Source organism: Oncorhynchus clarkii, chromosome 33 (genome assembly GCF_045791955.1).
Source record: "Oncorhynchus clarkii lewisi isolate Uvic-CL-2024 chromosome 33, UVic_Ocla_1.0, whole genome shotgun sequence".
Classification (NCBI taxonomy): Eukaryota; Metazoa; Chordata; class Actinopteri; order Salmoniformes; family Salmonidae; genus Oncorhynchus; species Oncorhynchus clarkii.
The window spans coordinates 37,725,601-37,740,600 of record NC_092179.1 but is presented as its reverse complement, the minus strand read 5'-3'; positions in this window follow the sequence as shown (position 1 = coordinate 37,740,600).

The window sequence follows — 15,000 nt, the reverse complement described above, 5'->3', positions numbered from 1 at the left end:
TTACTTCATGAGGAAAACACGAGGGGTTTTCTTCTCTCTCTCTCTCTCTCTCTCTCTCTCTCTCCCTCCTCTCTCTCTCTCTCAATCTCTCTCTCTCTCTCTCTCTCTCTCTCTCTCTCTCTCTCTCTCTCCCTCCTCTCTCTCTCTCAAGCTCTCTCTCTCTCTCTCTCTCCTCTCTCTCTCTCAATCTCTCCCTCCTCTCTCTCTCTCAATCTCTCCCTCCTCTCTCTCTCTCTCAATCTCTCTCTCTCTCTCTCTCTCTCTCTCTCTCTCCCTCCTCTCTCTCTCTCTCAATCTCTCTCTCTCTCTCTCTCTCTCTCTCTCTCTCTCTCCCTGTCTCTCTCTCTCTCTCCCTGTCTGTCTCTCTCTCTGTCTGTCTGTCTCTCTCTCTCCCTCCTCTCTCTCTCTCTATCTCTCCCTCCTCTCGCTCTCTCTCTCTCTCTCTCTCTCTCTCTCTCTCTCTCTCTCTCTCAAACTATTGAAATGTGGGTCAGATTGGGGGTCAGTATTGGTCAAGTTGGGGGTCAGTGGGGGTCAGGTTTGTTGTGAGTGTGGGTCAGGTTGGGTGGGTCAGGTTGCGTGTGGGTCAGGTTGGGGGTCAGTGTGAGTCATGTTGGGGGTTAGGTTGGGGGTCAGTGTGGGTCCGGTTGGGGATCAGTGTGGGTGAGAATGGGGGTCAGTGTGGGTCATTTTGGGAGTCAGGTTGGGAGTGAGTGTGAGTCAGGTTGTGGTTAGGTTGGGGGTCCGTGTGGGTCAGGTGGAGGGTTAGGTTGGGGGTCAGTGTGGGTCCGGTTGGGGATCAGTGTGGGTGAAAATGGGGGTCAGTGTGGGTCAGGTTGGGGGTCAGTGCAGGTCAGCTTGGGGGTCAGGTTGGGGGTCAGGTTGGGGGGTCAGTGTGGGTCAGGTTGGGAGTCAGGTTGGGAGTGAGTGTGGGTCAGGTTGGGGGTCAGGTTGGGGGTCAGTGGGGGTCAGGTTTGTTTTGAGTGTGGGTCAGGTTGGGTGTGGGTCAACTTGCATCTCAGTGCAAGAGGCATCACTACAGTCCCTGGTTCGAATCCAGGCTGTATCACATCCGGACATGATTGGGAGTCCCATAGGGGCAACTCATAATTGGCCCAGTGTCGTCCATATTTGGCCGGAGTAGGCAGTCATTGTAAATAAGAGTTGGTTCTTAACTGACTTTCCTAGTTAAATAAAAGTTAAATAAAAATGTTTTTTTTTTTAAATGTATGTCTTGTGTTTGTGTTTGTTCACAAAGAGTATTAATTCAAGAATAAATGAAAGAGTTCCTAATTTCATATTGTACAAGTTTAACAAGTTGTGACTGTGAAGTATTTTTATTTTTATTTTTATTTATTTCACCTTTATTTAACCAGGTAGGCTAGTTGAGAACACCTTTATTTAACCAGGTAGGCTAGTTGAGAACACCTTTATTTAACCAGGTAGGCTAGTTGAGAACACCTTTATTTAACCAGGTAGGCTAGTTGAGAACACCTTTATTTAACCAGGTAGGCTAGTTGAGAACACCTTTAGTTAACCAGGTAGGCTAGTTGAGAACACCTTTATTTAACCAGGTAGACTGGTTGAGAACACCTTTATTTAACCAGGTAGGCTAGTTGAGAACACCTTTATTTAACCAGGTAGGCTAGTTGAGAACACCTTTATTTAACCAGGTAGGCTAGTTGAGAACACCTTTATTTAACCAGGTAGGCTAGTTGAGAACACCTTTATTTAACCAGGTAGGCTAGTGGAGAACACCTTTATTTAACCAGGTAGGCTAGTTGAGAACACCTTTATTTAACCAGGTAGGCTAGTTGAGAACACCTTTATTTAACCAGGTAGGCTAGTTGAGAACACCTTTATTTAACCAGGTAGGCTAGTTGAGAACACCTTTATTTAACCAGGTAGGCTAGTTGAGAACACCTTTATTTAACCAGGTAGGCTAGTTGAGAACACCTTTATTTAACCAGGTAGGCTAGTTGAGAACACCTTTATTTAACCAGGTAGGCTAGTTGAGAACACCTTTATTTAACCAGGTAGGCTAGTTGAGAACACCTTTATTTAACCAGGGAGGCTAGTTGAGAACACCTTTATTTAACCTGGTAGGCTAGTGGAGAACACCTTTATTTAACCAGGTAGGCTAGTTGAGAACACCTTTATTTAACCAGGTAGGCTAGTGGAGAACACCTTTATTTAACCAGGTAGGCTAGTTGAGAACACCTTTATTTAACCAGGTAGGCTAGTTGAGAACACCTTTATTTAACCAGGTAGGCTAGTTGAGAACACCTTTATTTAACCAGGTAGGCTAGTTGAGAACACCTTTATTTAACCAGGTAGGCTAGTTGAGAACACCTTTATTTAACCAGGTAGGCTAGTTGAGAACACCTTTATTTAACCAGGTAGGCTAGTTGAGAACACCTTTATTTAACCAGGTAGGCTAGTTGAGAACACCTTTAGTTAACCAGGTAGGCTAGTTGAGAACACCTTTATTTAACCAGGTAGGCTAGTTGAGAACACCTTTATTTAACCAGGTAGGCTAGTTGAGAACACCTTTATTTAACCAGGTAGGCTAGTTGAGAACACCTTTATTTAACCAGGTAGGCTAGTTGACAACACCTTTATTTAACCAGGTAGGCTAGTTGAGAACACCTTTATTTAACCAGGTAGGCTAGTTGAGAACACCTTTATTTAACCAGGTAGGCTAGTTGAGAACACCTTTATTTAACCAGGTAGGCTAGTTGAGAACACCTTTATTTAACCAGGTAGGCCAGTTGAGAACACCTTTATTTAACCAGGTAGGCTAGTTGAGAACACCTTTATTTAACCAGGTAGGCAAGTTGAGAACACCTTTATTTAACCAGGTAGGCTAGTTGAGAACACCTTTATTTAACCAGGTAGGCTAGTTGAGAACACCTTTATTTAACCAGGTAGGCTAGTTGAGAACACCTTTATTTAACCAGGTAGGCTAGTTGAGAACACCTTTATTTAACCAGGTAGGCTAGTTGAGAACACCTTTATTTAACCAGGTAGGCTAGTTGAGAACACCTTTATTTAACCAGGTAGGCTAGTTGAGAACACCTTTATTTAACCAGGTAGGCTAGTTGAGAACACCTTTATTTAACCAGGTAGGCTAGTTGAGAACACCTTTATTTAACCAGGTAGGCTAGTTGAGAACACCTTTATTTAACCAGGTAGGCTAGTTGAGAACACCTTTATTTAACCAGGGAGGCTAGTTGAGAACACCTTTATTTAACCTGGTAGGCTAGTGGAGAACACCTTTATTTAACCAGGTAGGCTAGTTGAGAACACCTTTATTTAACCAGGTAGGCTAGTGGAGAACACCTTTATTTAACCAGGTAGGCTAGTTGAGAACACCTTTATTTAACCAGGTAGGCTAGTTGAGAACACCTTTATTTAACCAGGTAGGCTAGTTGAGAACACCTTTATTTAACCAGGTAGGCTAGTTGAGAACACCTTTATTTAACCAGGTAGGCTAGTTGAGAACACCTTTATTTAACCAGGTAGGCTAGTTGAGAACACCTTTATTTAACCAGGTAGGCTAGTTGAGAACACCTTTATTTAACCAGGTAGGCTAGTTGAGAACACCTTTATTTAACCAGGTAGGCTAGTTGAGAACACCTTTATTTAACCAGGTAGGCTAGTTGAGAACACCTTTAGTTAACCAGGTAGGCTAGTTGAGAACACCTTTATTTAACCAGGTAGGCTAGTTGAGAACACCTTTATTTAACCAGGTAGGCTAGTTGAGAACACCTTTATTTAACCAGGTAGGCTAGTTGAGAACACCTTTATTTAACCAGGTAGGCTAGTTGAGAACACCTTTATTTAACCAGGTAGGCTAGTTGAGAACACCTTTATTTAACCAGGTAGGCTAGTTGAGAACACCTTTATTTAACCAGGTAGGCCAGTTGAGAACACCTTTATTTAACCAGGTAGGCTAGTTGAGAACACCTTTATTTAACCAGGTAGGCAAGTTGAGAACACCTTTATTTAACCAGGTAGGCTAGTTGAGAACACCTTTATTTAACCAGGTAGGCTAGTTGAGAACACCTTTATTTAACCAGGTAGGCAAGTTGAGAACAAGTTCTCATTTACAACTGCGACCTGGCCAAGATAAAGCAAAGCAGTTCGACACATACAACAACACAGAGTTACACATGGAGTAAAACAAACATACAGTCAATAATATAGTATAAACAAGTCTATTTACGATGTGAGCAAATGAGGTGAGATAAGGGAGGTAAAGGCAAAAAGGCCATGGTGGCAAAGTAGATACAATATAGCAAGTAAAACACTGGAATGGTAGATTTGCAATGGAAGAATGTGCAAAGTAGAAATAAAAATAATGGTGGTGCAAAGGAGCAAAATAAATTAATTAATTAAATACAGTAGGGAAAGAGGTAGTTGTTTGGGCTAAATTATAGGTGGACTATGTACAGGTGCAGTAATCTGTGAGCTGCTCTGACAGTTGGTGCTTAAAGCTAGTGAGGGAGATAAGTGTTTCCAGTTTCAGAGATTTTTGTAGCTCGTTCCAGTCATTGGCAGCAGAGAACTGGAAAGAGAGGCGGCCAAAGAAATAATTGGTTTTGGGGGTGACTAGAGAGATATACCTGCTGGAGCGTGTGCTACAGGTGGGAGATGCTCTGGTGACCAGCGAGCTGAGATAAGGGGGGACTTTACCTAGCAGGGTCTTGTAGATGACATGGAGCCAGTGGGTTTGGCGACGAGTATGAAGCGAGGGCCAGCCAACGAGAGCGTACAGGTCGCAATGGTGGGTAGTATATGGGGCTTTGGTGACAAAACGGATTGCACTGTGATAGACTGCATCCAATTTGTTGAGTAGGGTATTGGAGGCTATTTTGTAAATGACATCGCCAAAGTCGAGGATTGGTAGGATGGTCAGTTTTACAAGGGTATGTTTGGCAGCATGAGTGAAGGATGCTTTGTTGCGAAATAGGAAGCCAATTCTAGATTTAACTTTGTATTGGAGATGTTTGATATGGGTCTGGAAGGAGAGTTTACAGTCTAACCAGACACCTAAGTATTTGTAGTTGTCCACGTATTCTAAGTCAGAGCCGTCCAGAGTAGTGATGTTGGACAGGCGGGTAGGTGCAGGTAGCGATCGGTTGAAGAGCATGCGTTTAGTTTTACTTGTATTTAAGAGCAATTAGTTAAAATCAGTTTTAAAAAAATGTGTTAAAAAAATTAAAATCCAAGTATCCTTGGATGTGTCTGAAACGGCACCCTATACCTTATATTGTGCACTTCATTTGACCCTAGCCCTACCCCCTGGTCAAAAGTAGTGCACTATGTAGGGAATGGGGTACTATTTCTGACACCTCTAATCTGCTGTTGTCTTTTATCACTCACTAGATAACACTTCCTGGTTCCACCTCTTATTACATTTCACTAACATCCAAGACTGTAGCTTTAGTTCCTTGATATATATCTACAACCTATCAGGTTTAATCTCTAGTTCCTGGAGATATATCTACAAGCCTATCAGATTTTATCTTTAGTTCCTGGAGATATATCTACAAGCCTATCAGGTTTTATCTTTAGTTCCTGGAGATATATCTACAACCTATCAGGTTTTATCCTGGAACATACTTGACTCTTCCACTGTGTTTAATCACATCTGATAACAGTTATCCTGGTTTCACCACTGTGTTTAATCACGTCTGATAACAGTTATCCTGGTTTCACCACTGTGTTTAATCACGTCTGATAACAGTTATCCTGGTTTCACCTCTGTGTTTAATCACGTCTGATAACAGTTATCCTGGTTTCACCACTGTGTTTAATCACGTCTGATAACAGTTATCCTGGTTTCACCACTGTGTTTAATCACGTCTGATAACAGTTATCCTGGTTTCACCACTGTGTTTAATCACGTCTGATAACAGTTATCCTGGTTTCACCACTGTGTTTAATCACGTCTGATAACAGTTATCCTGGTTTTACCACTGTGTTTAATCACGTCTGATAACAGTTATCCTGGTTTTACCACTGACTTGGTGGAACATTAAATCACTACTGATGTGTAGATCCAAGGCCAGTTAGCCCATGATTACATCAGCCAGCCAGCCAACCAGACAGCAAACCAGACAGCAAACCAGACAGTAAACCAGCCAGCCAACAAACCAGCCAGCCAACCAACCAGACAGCAAACCAGACAGCAAACCAGCCAGCCAACAAACCAGACAGCCAACCAGCCAGCCAGCTAGCTAGCCAACCAGCCAACCAACCAACCAACCAACCAGCAAGATAGCCAACCAGCCAGACAGCCAACCTGCCAGCCAGCCAGCCAGCTAGGAAGCTAGCCAACCAGCAAGCCAGCCAGCCAGCCAGCCAACCAATCAGCCAAACAACCAGCCAAACAACCAGCCAACCAGCCAGCCAACCAGCCAGCCAGCTAGGCAGCCATACTTCACGTGACTGTGTTGAGTTTCACACGGTATAACACAATTAAGATATCTGACTGCAAGTGTGCTGCGGCTAGAAAGGTATGCAGGTTTACTGTAGATAGTGTAGCAGCTGGCCAGGTATGCAGGTATACTGTAGATAGTGTAGCAGCTGGCCAGGTATGCAGGTTTACTGTAGACAGTGTAGCAGCTGGCCAGGTATGCAGGTTTACTGTAGATAGTGTAGCAGCTGGCCAGGTATGCAGGTTTACTGTAGATAGTGTAGCAGCTGGCCAGGTATGCAGGCTTACTGTAGATAGTGTAGCAGCTGGCCAGGTATGCAGGTTTACTGTAGATAGTGTAGCAGCTGACCAGGTATGCAGGTTTACTGTAGATAGTGTAGCAGCTGGCCAGGTATGCAGGTTTACTGTAGACAGTGTAGCAGCTGGCCAGGTATGCAGGTTTACTGTAGATAGTGTAGCAGCTGGTCAGGTATGCAGGTTTACTGTAGATAGTGTAGCAGCTGGCCAGGTATGCAGGTTTACTGTAGACAGTGTAGCAGCTGGCCAGGTATGCAGGTTTACTGTCGATATAAAACAAAGATAGCAGACAGACAGACCTGGATGACAGATAGACGGACAGACCTGGATGACAGATAGACGGACAGACCTGCCAGACCAGACAGACAGACAGACAGACAGACAGACCTGCCAGACCAGACAGACAGACAGACAGACAGACAGACAGACCTGGCATACAGACAGACCTGACAGACAGACAGACCTGACAGACAGACCTGACAGACAGACCTGGCAGACAGACAGACAGACAGACAGACAGACAGACAGACAGACCTGGCATACAGACAGACAGACAGACAGACAGACAGACAGACATACAGACCTGACAGACAAGACAGACAGACAGACAGACAGACAGGCAGACAGACAGACCTGACAGACCAGACAGACCTGACAGACAAGACAGACAGACAGACAGACAGACAGACAGACAGGCAGGCAGGCAGACAGACCTGACAGACCAGACAGACAGACAGACAGACAGACCTGGCAGACAGACAGACACACCTGACAGACCAGACAGACAGACAGACAGACCACTGGTTCACTGGCCATATTTCAGGTGATTCCACAGACACAGAGCATCAGGCAGGATCCTGTCTCTAACACAGTGGTTCTTAACCTGGGTTCGATTGAACCCCAGGGGTTCGGTGAGTCAGTCTCAGTGGTTCGGTGGAGGTCAAGACACACATCCGACTCATATGATTCGTGATGACACGCCCCGCTTGGCCATCATTGGCTGCAGGTGATCACGCTACACCTATCTGTGCTGCAGGGAATTTGGTGCGCTCAGCAGTCGACTTGTGACTGTCGTGATGGTACGTCTTGTGATTTCTTTCTTAATATTTTAATTCCTTCATATTTACTATGTCGAGCAAAAAAAGAAAGTGGTCGGACGAATATGTACAATATGGATTCACATGTATAACGGAACGTGATGGGAGTCAGCGTCCTAACTGCATGATTTGCAATGCCAAGTTGAGCAATTCTAGTCTAGCACCGGCAAAACTAAGAGAACACTTCCTTAAGCTGCATGAGATGGAAAATACAAGAACACAACGCTCGCTGAATTCAAGGTGAAGAGAGCCAGATTCGATGAAAAGGCTTCTCTGCCTGTTCTCGGCTTTGTACCCATCCACAAACCGATCCTCACAGCATCGTACGAAGTTGCTTACCTGATCGCAAAGCAGGGCTAACCACACACCATTGGTGAAACACTCAGAAAACCAGCTGTGTTGAAGATGGAGAATAAAGTTAAGTTATCCCCAATTCCTCTTTCAAATGACACCATCAGCGACAGAATAGAGGACATGAGCAACGACATCTTGGCTCAAGTAGTTGCAGATCTGATTTCAAGCCAGGCAAAATTCAGCCTTCAACTCGACGAGACCACAGACGTTTCCAATCTAAGCCAGCTTGCTGTATTCGTGCGCTATGTGAAAGACGCCGTGATAAAGGAAGATTTTTTTTATTTTGTAAGCCTCTTACAACAACAACTAAGGCAGCCGATGTGAAGAAACTTGTGGATGACTTCTTCAAAGACAACAATCTTTCGTGGGATATGGTTTCTGCAGTTTGTTCAGACGGAGCTCCAGTCATGCTGGGAAGAAAGTCTGGTTTTGGTGCGTTAGTGAAAGCCGATGCACCACACATCATTGTTACGCATTGTATTCTGCACAGGCATGCGTTGGCAACAAAAACCTTGCCTACAAAACTGGCAGAAGTATTAAAAATTGTAGTGGAATGCGTGAACTATGTGCGAACTGAGGCACCGCATCTTCAGTGAGCTGTGTAAAGAAATGGGCTCTGAATTCTAGGTACTTCTGTACCATTCTAACGTTCGGTGGTTATCCCGGGGACAGGTGCTGAATCGTGTTTTTGCCGTGCGTGTGGAATTAGCCCTGTTTTTGCAAGAGCACCAACATTGTCATGCAGATTGCTTCAAAAATTCTGAGTTCATTCTCATTTTAGCGTACATGGCCGATATCTTCGCAGCTCTCAATCTTCTCAATCAAAAGATGCAGGGCGGTGGAGTCGACATCATCGAAGCGGAGGAAAACCTGAAGGCTTTTCAAAAAAAGCTACAGTTATGTAAATGATGAACAGAGAACGATAACTTCGCAAACTTTCCCCTGCTGGACGACTGTGTAAGTAAGATCGAAGATGTATCTGGAATCGGAGACATTTCTGTACCCGCGGAAGCAAGCAATTGCCACGCACTTAGATGAGCTTGCAAAGTCTCTCGACGGATACTTCCCTACAAGAGAGTCATATCCAGCATGGGTGAGACAGCCGTTCACGTTTAGTGTTGAGACAACAGATGTCAATGATGGATACCTCGGTGAAATCATTGACATTCAGCAGAGCCAGGTTCAACAGCAACTCTTCAGAACAACAACGCTTTCAACGTTTTGGTGTCAACAAATGGTGACGTACCCTGTTATTGCTAAGAAAGCTCTGGAGATTTTCATACCGTTGTAATTTTCGAGGATGCTGGACATAAAAACGAAGAAAAGGAACAGACTTTGTTGCGAAAATGACATGAGAGTGGCACTTGCCAAGGTGAAGCCGCGCATTTCTGAACTGGTCTCTGAAAGGCAACAGCAGAAGTCACACTGATTTGCAGTAAATATTCATTATTATGTTTTTGTTTTTGTGTGAAAATCATGTTTTGATGATTATGTTCTTTGAACACAGTGATGTTGACGGTTCATTTTGTGCACCAGTAAAATATATACCTATGTTTTGAATTTGAAAAAAAACATATTTTATTTTTCCAATTTAAGAAGGGTTCGGTGAATGCGCATATGAAACTGGTGGGGTTCAGTACCTCCAACAAGGTTAAGAACCACTGCTCTAACATGTAGGTGCTCAAATCTTCAAACAGATGGCCATGGTGTCAGGAAGAACATTGTCTGGGAATGTGTGTGTGTGTGTGTGTGTCCAAAGCCCTCCCCCCTACATCCTTCCTGACCTAGACTTCTCAGTGTAAAAAGGATGGCTGACATCCTAACACCATCACCCTACAGACAGGATGAAACAAGATGGCTGACATCCTAACACTATCACACAACAGACAGGATGAAACAAGATGGCTCACATCCTAACACCATCACACAACAGACAGGATGAAACAAGATGGCTGACATCCTAACACCATCACACAACAGACAGGATGAAACAAGATGGCTGACATCCTAACACCATCACACAACAGACAGGATGAAAACAAGATGGCTGACATCCTAACACCATCACACAACAGACAGGATGAAACAAGATGGCTGACATCCTAACACCATCACACAACAGACAGGCTGAAACAAGATGGCTGACATCCTAACACCATCACCCTACAGACAGGATGCAAACAAGATGGCTGACATCCTAACACCATCACACAAGACAGGATGAAACAAGATGGCTGACATCCTAACACCATCACACCACAGACAGGATGTAAACAAAATGGCTGACATCCTAACACCATCACACAACAGACAGGATGAAACAAGATGGCTGACATCCTAACACCATCACACAACAGACAGGATGTAAACAAGATGGCTGACATCCTAACACCATCACACAACAGACAGGAAGTAAACAAGATGGCTGACATCCTAACACCATCACACCACAGACAGGATGTAAACAAGATGGCTGACACCCTTCAGGAGGAAAGAGAGAGAATTGGGAAACATTAGCCAAGAAATAGAAACTCACACCGTCAACAGAAGCCATATTTTAGTTTATTTATTTTATTATTGTGCTGAAACAAGGCTGTAAATATCTATTAAGATAACTTGGGTTTTGTCTTGTATATTCAAACAAGTAATTTGGATGTGTAATTGAAGACAGCAATACTAGGTGGATAGAGAGGAGGCGATGCAAGTTGGGATAGAAGACATGACGTTCTACTGAGGGAGACGGTGTCAAAGACAGAAATTATGTTTATTCCCCTCCCACCACCCCTCCGCCGCCTCTCCCCTCCACAGATTAATATAACTACGGAACATTGCATAATGTCAGAAAATGTTCTTAAAAAAAAATACAAATTACATGTCCAGTCTTACCTAGTGGTGACTAAGAGGCAGAGAAGAAACAGTCTTATAAAATTTATCCCCCGACCCAAAAAAAATAAACTATTTATATATAAAATTTTTACGATGTTCTCCCTGTTCTCTTTCGTCACCATGAGTTTTACGAAGCAGATATTTAAGCTTGCGTCACAAATTGAACCCTAGTCTCTATATAGCGGACTGGTCCCGTAAAAGCTCCGGTCAAAAGTAGTGCACTCCCTGGTCAAAAGGAGTGCACTAACATAGGGAATAGGGTGCCATTTGGGAGCAGGCTTAGTTTGAAAAATGAGGTAACAGTAGGCCCTTTTTTTTTTGTTTGTTGGAGGTAGTAATGTGTATTGGGACTGTTCTAGAACGGGGATCATCTTCATTAAGACTCGAGAGCTCAAAGCACGTCAACAAAACAGTGGTTTCCATAGTTACACATTCACACCAACATGAGGTAAAACATCCCAAAATAAAAAAAAAAACATTGTTTCAATTGTTTTTTTTTTAATACTCTTACACTTTAGAACTCGAGTATATATATATATAATTATATATATATAATAATTATATTTATATATGTATTATTATATATATATATTTATGAAATATAGTCCAATGTTCATGGAGCTCCAACATTGGAACGTCATTACCTCCTATGATATAATCAGTGTCAGCCATGAGCACCACAGTGTTTAGCCCTTTTTTTAAACGTTTTAAAAAGAAAATCTCTTATAGCTTTTCATGCTGATGATCGACAGTCCGGCGATGGCTGAGTCTCAAAACAGTACTAGCTTCACCCCCTAACCTGTCCTTGTTTCCTGAATTAGTCTCAAATGCTCATTGGAGGAGAAGTTCCCGAGAGGAGGAACCCGTAGATCCACACCTCCAATGAGCTTTTGAGAGGAATTACGGCAACAAGGAAGCAGTAAGCAAAGGATTTTTAACCTGCTTGTGGCGTATTTAGACAAGGCCATTGTTCTTCTCAGATGTGAAGTCTATCTGTTTCTAGGCCGTGCTTTTCAAAGCCACAACATGTGATCGACCAACTCACACAGGTAGGCCCTACGAAGCCGTTTCAAAACCAAGGCAGCTGTCAAACGACGTCGACATAAAGCATTGGCCTGCTATGACTTCACCTCGTCAACAATAGGTTGGTTCTTGATCAACCTACGGTCTCTGTTTTGATTGTTATGTACCTGAGAGTTATCAAGAGTTGTTATCACAGATGAACCCACCCAATGATACAGTTCAGGGAACATTCTGGACAGTAATAGTGTGTGAAGAAACTAATGCTGCCTTCCTCAGGAAAATAGGAAACTCTGAAGTATGCATCTGACTGAGAAACTCAGAAGTCTCCGACTGAGAAACTCGGAAGTCTCCGACTGAGAAACTCGGAAGTCTCCGACTGAGAAACTCGGAAGTCTCCGACTGAGAAACTCGGAAGTCTCAGACTGAGAAACTCTGAAGTATCCGACTGAGAAACTCGGAAGTATCCGACTGAGAAACTCGGAAGTATTCGACTGAGAAACTCGGAAGTCTCAGACTGAGAAACTCGGAAGTCTCAGACTGAGAAACTCGGAAGTCTCAGACTGAGAAACTCGGAAGTCTCAGACTGAGAAACTCGGAAGTCTCAGACTGAGAAACTCGGAAGTCTCAGACTGAGAAACTCGGAAGTATCCGACTGAGAAACTCGGAAGTATCCGACTGAGAAACTCGGAAGTATTCGACTGAGAAACTCGGAAGTATTCGACTGAGAAACTCGGAAGTATTCGACTGAGAAACTCGGAAGTATTCGACTGAGAAACTCGGAAGTCTCCGACTGAGAAACTCGGAAGTATTCGACTGAGAAACTCGGAAGTATTCGACTGAGAAACTCGGAAGTATTCGACTGAGAAACTCGGAAGTGTCCGACTGAGAAACTTGGAAGTATCCGACTGAGAAACTCGGAAGTCTCAAACTGAGAAACTCTGAAGTATCCGACTGAGAAATTCGCAAGTATCCAACTGAGAAACTTGGAAGTATCCTACTGAGTAACTCGCAAGTCTCCAACTGAGAAACTTGGAAGTATCCGAATGAGAAACTCGTAAGTCTCCGACTGAGACACTCGGAAGTCTCCGACTGAGACACTCGGAAGTCTCCGACTGAGACACTCGGAAGTCTCCGACTGAGACACTCGGAAGTATCCGACTGAGAAACTCGGAAGTATTCGACTGAGAAACTCGGAAGTCTCAGACTGAGAAACTCGGAAGTCTCAGACTGAGAAACTCGGAAGTCTCAGACTGAGAAACTCGGAAGTATCCGACTGAGAAACTCGGAAGTATCCGACTGAGAAACTCGGAAGTATCCGACTGAGAAACTCGGAAGTATTCGACTGAGAAACTCGGAAGTATTCGACTGAGAAACTCGGAAGTATTCGACTGAGAAACTCGGAAGTATTCGACTGAGAAACTCTGAAGTCTCAGACTGAGAAACTCGGAAGTCTCAGACTGAGAAACTCGGAAGTCTCAGACTGAGAAACTCGGAAGTCTCCGACTGAGAAACTCGGAAGTCTCAAACTGAGAAACTCTGAAATATTCGACTGAGAAACTCAGAAGTATCAATATAATTCAGAGAGCACATGAAAGCAGCTTAAAACTGACTGATGTCAAGTTTGAATTGCAGCTTGCAGACCTGTGTGAGTGGAAAGGGCATGTTGGGTTGTTTGGCTAACTCTCTGAGGCTCCCTACCTCAGACCTGTGTGAGTGGAAAGGGCATGTTGGGTTGTTTGACTAACTCTCTGAGGCTCCCTACCTCAGGCCTGTGTGAGTGGAAAGGGCATGTTGGGTTGTTTGACTAACTCTCTGAGGCTCCCTACCCAGGCCCGTATGAGTGGAAAGGGCACGTTGGGTTGTTTGACTAACTCTCTGAGGCTCCCTACCCAGGCCCGTATGAGTGGAAAGGGCATGTTGGGTTGTTTGGCTAACTCTCTGAGGCTCCCTACCCAGGCCCGTATGAGTGGAAAGGGCACGTTGGGTTGTTTGACTAACTCTCTGAGGCTCCCTACCTCAGGCCCGTGTGAGTGGAAAGGGCATGTTGGGTTGTTTGACTAACTCTCTGAGGCTCCCTACCTCAGACCTGTATGAGTGGAAAGGGCACGTTGGGTTGTTTGACTAACTCTCTGAGGCTCCCTACCTCAGGCCCGTGTGAGTGGAAAGGGCATGTTGGGTTGTTTGACTAACTCTCTGAGGCTCCCTACCTCAGACCTGTGTGAGTGGAAAGGGCACGTTGGGTTGTTTGACTAACTCTCTGAGGCTCCCTACCTCAGGCCCGTATGAGAATATATCATGTTAACATTTAAAAGTTGTAATCCATCACTACTTAAAGAAGCATTTTCATATACATCTGGTTGAACCATAACAACAAGAAAGAGAAAATCACGTGTCGTAAAAGTACACAAAATAACTAATCAAGTATATCAATATCTACTAATTAACAAAAACAAAATCCATGAATACAATATACAAAAACCCCAAACATATATTTTTCAAAACCTGAAAATCTTCAAGATACAATTTTTTTTTTTTTAAAGGTTATTTCTTCCGCAGGGTGAAGTCAACATTTACTTGGTTCAGAAGTTTTGAAAACAAGTTACAAAAAAAAAAATACCTTTGAGTAAGGGATCTTTCGCAGTCCTTAATATCGATAGATTTCATCATACATTATCAAAACTCGCACTGATATAGAAAGAAACCCGGCAAAAAAAAATCAATTCCTTTTCAAGACTGGAGGTAGGTATTTGTCAATCGATTATAAGTCCATTTTTTTTTTTATCAGTTTGTTTGAGGTACATAATGTATATGAAACAGTACATAGTTCAGAAAAAAAATCAGAGCAAAAACAAACAAACAAACAATAATATCGTGTCGTGTCATACAAGCACTTGATCC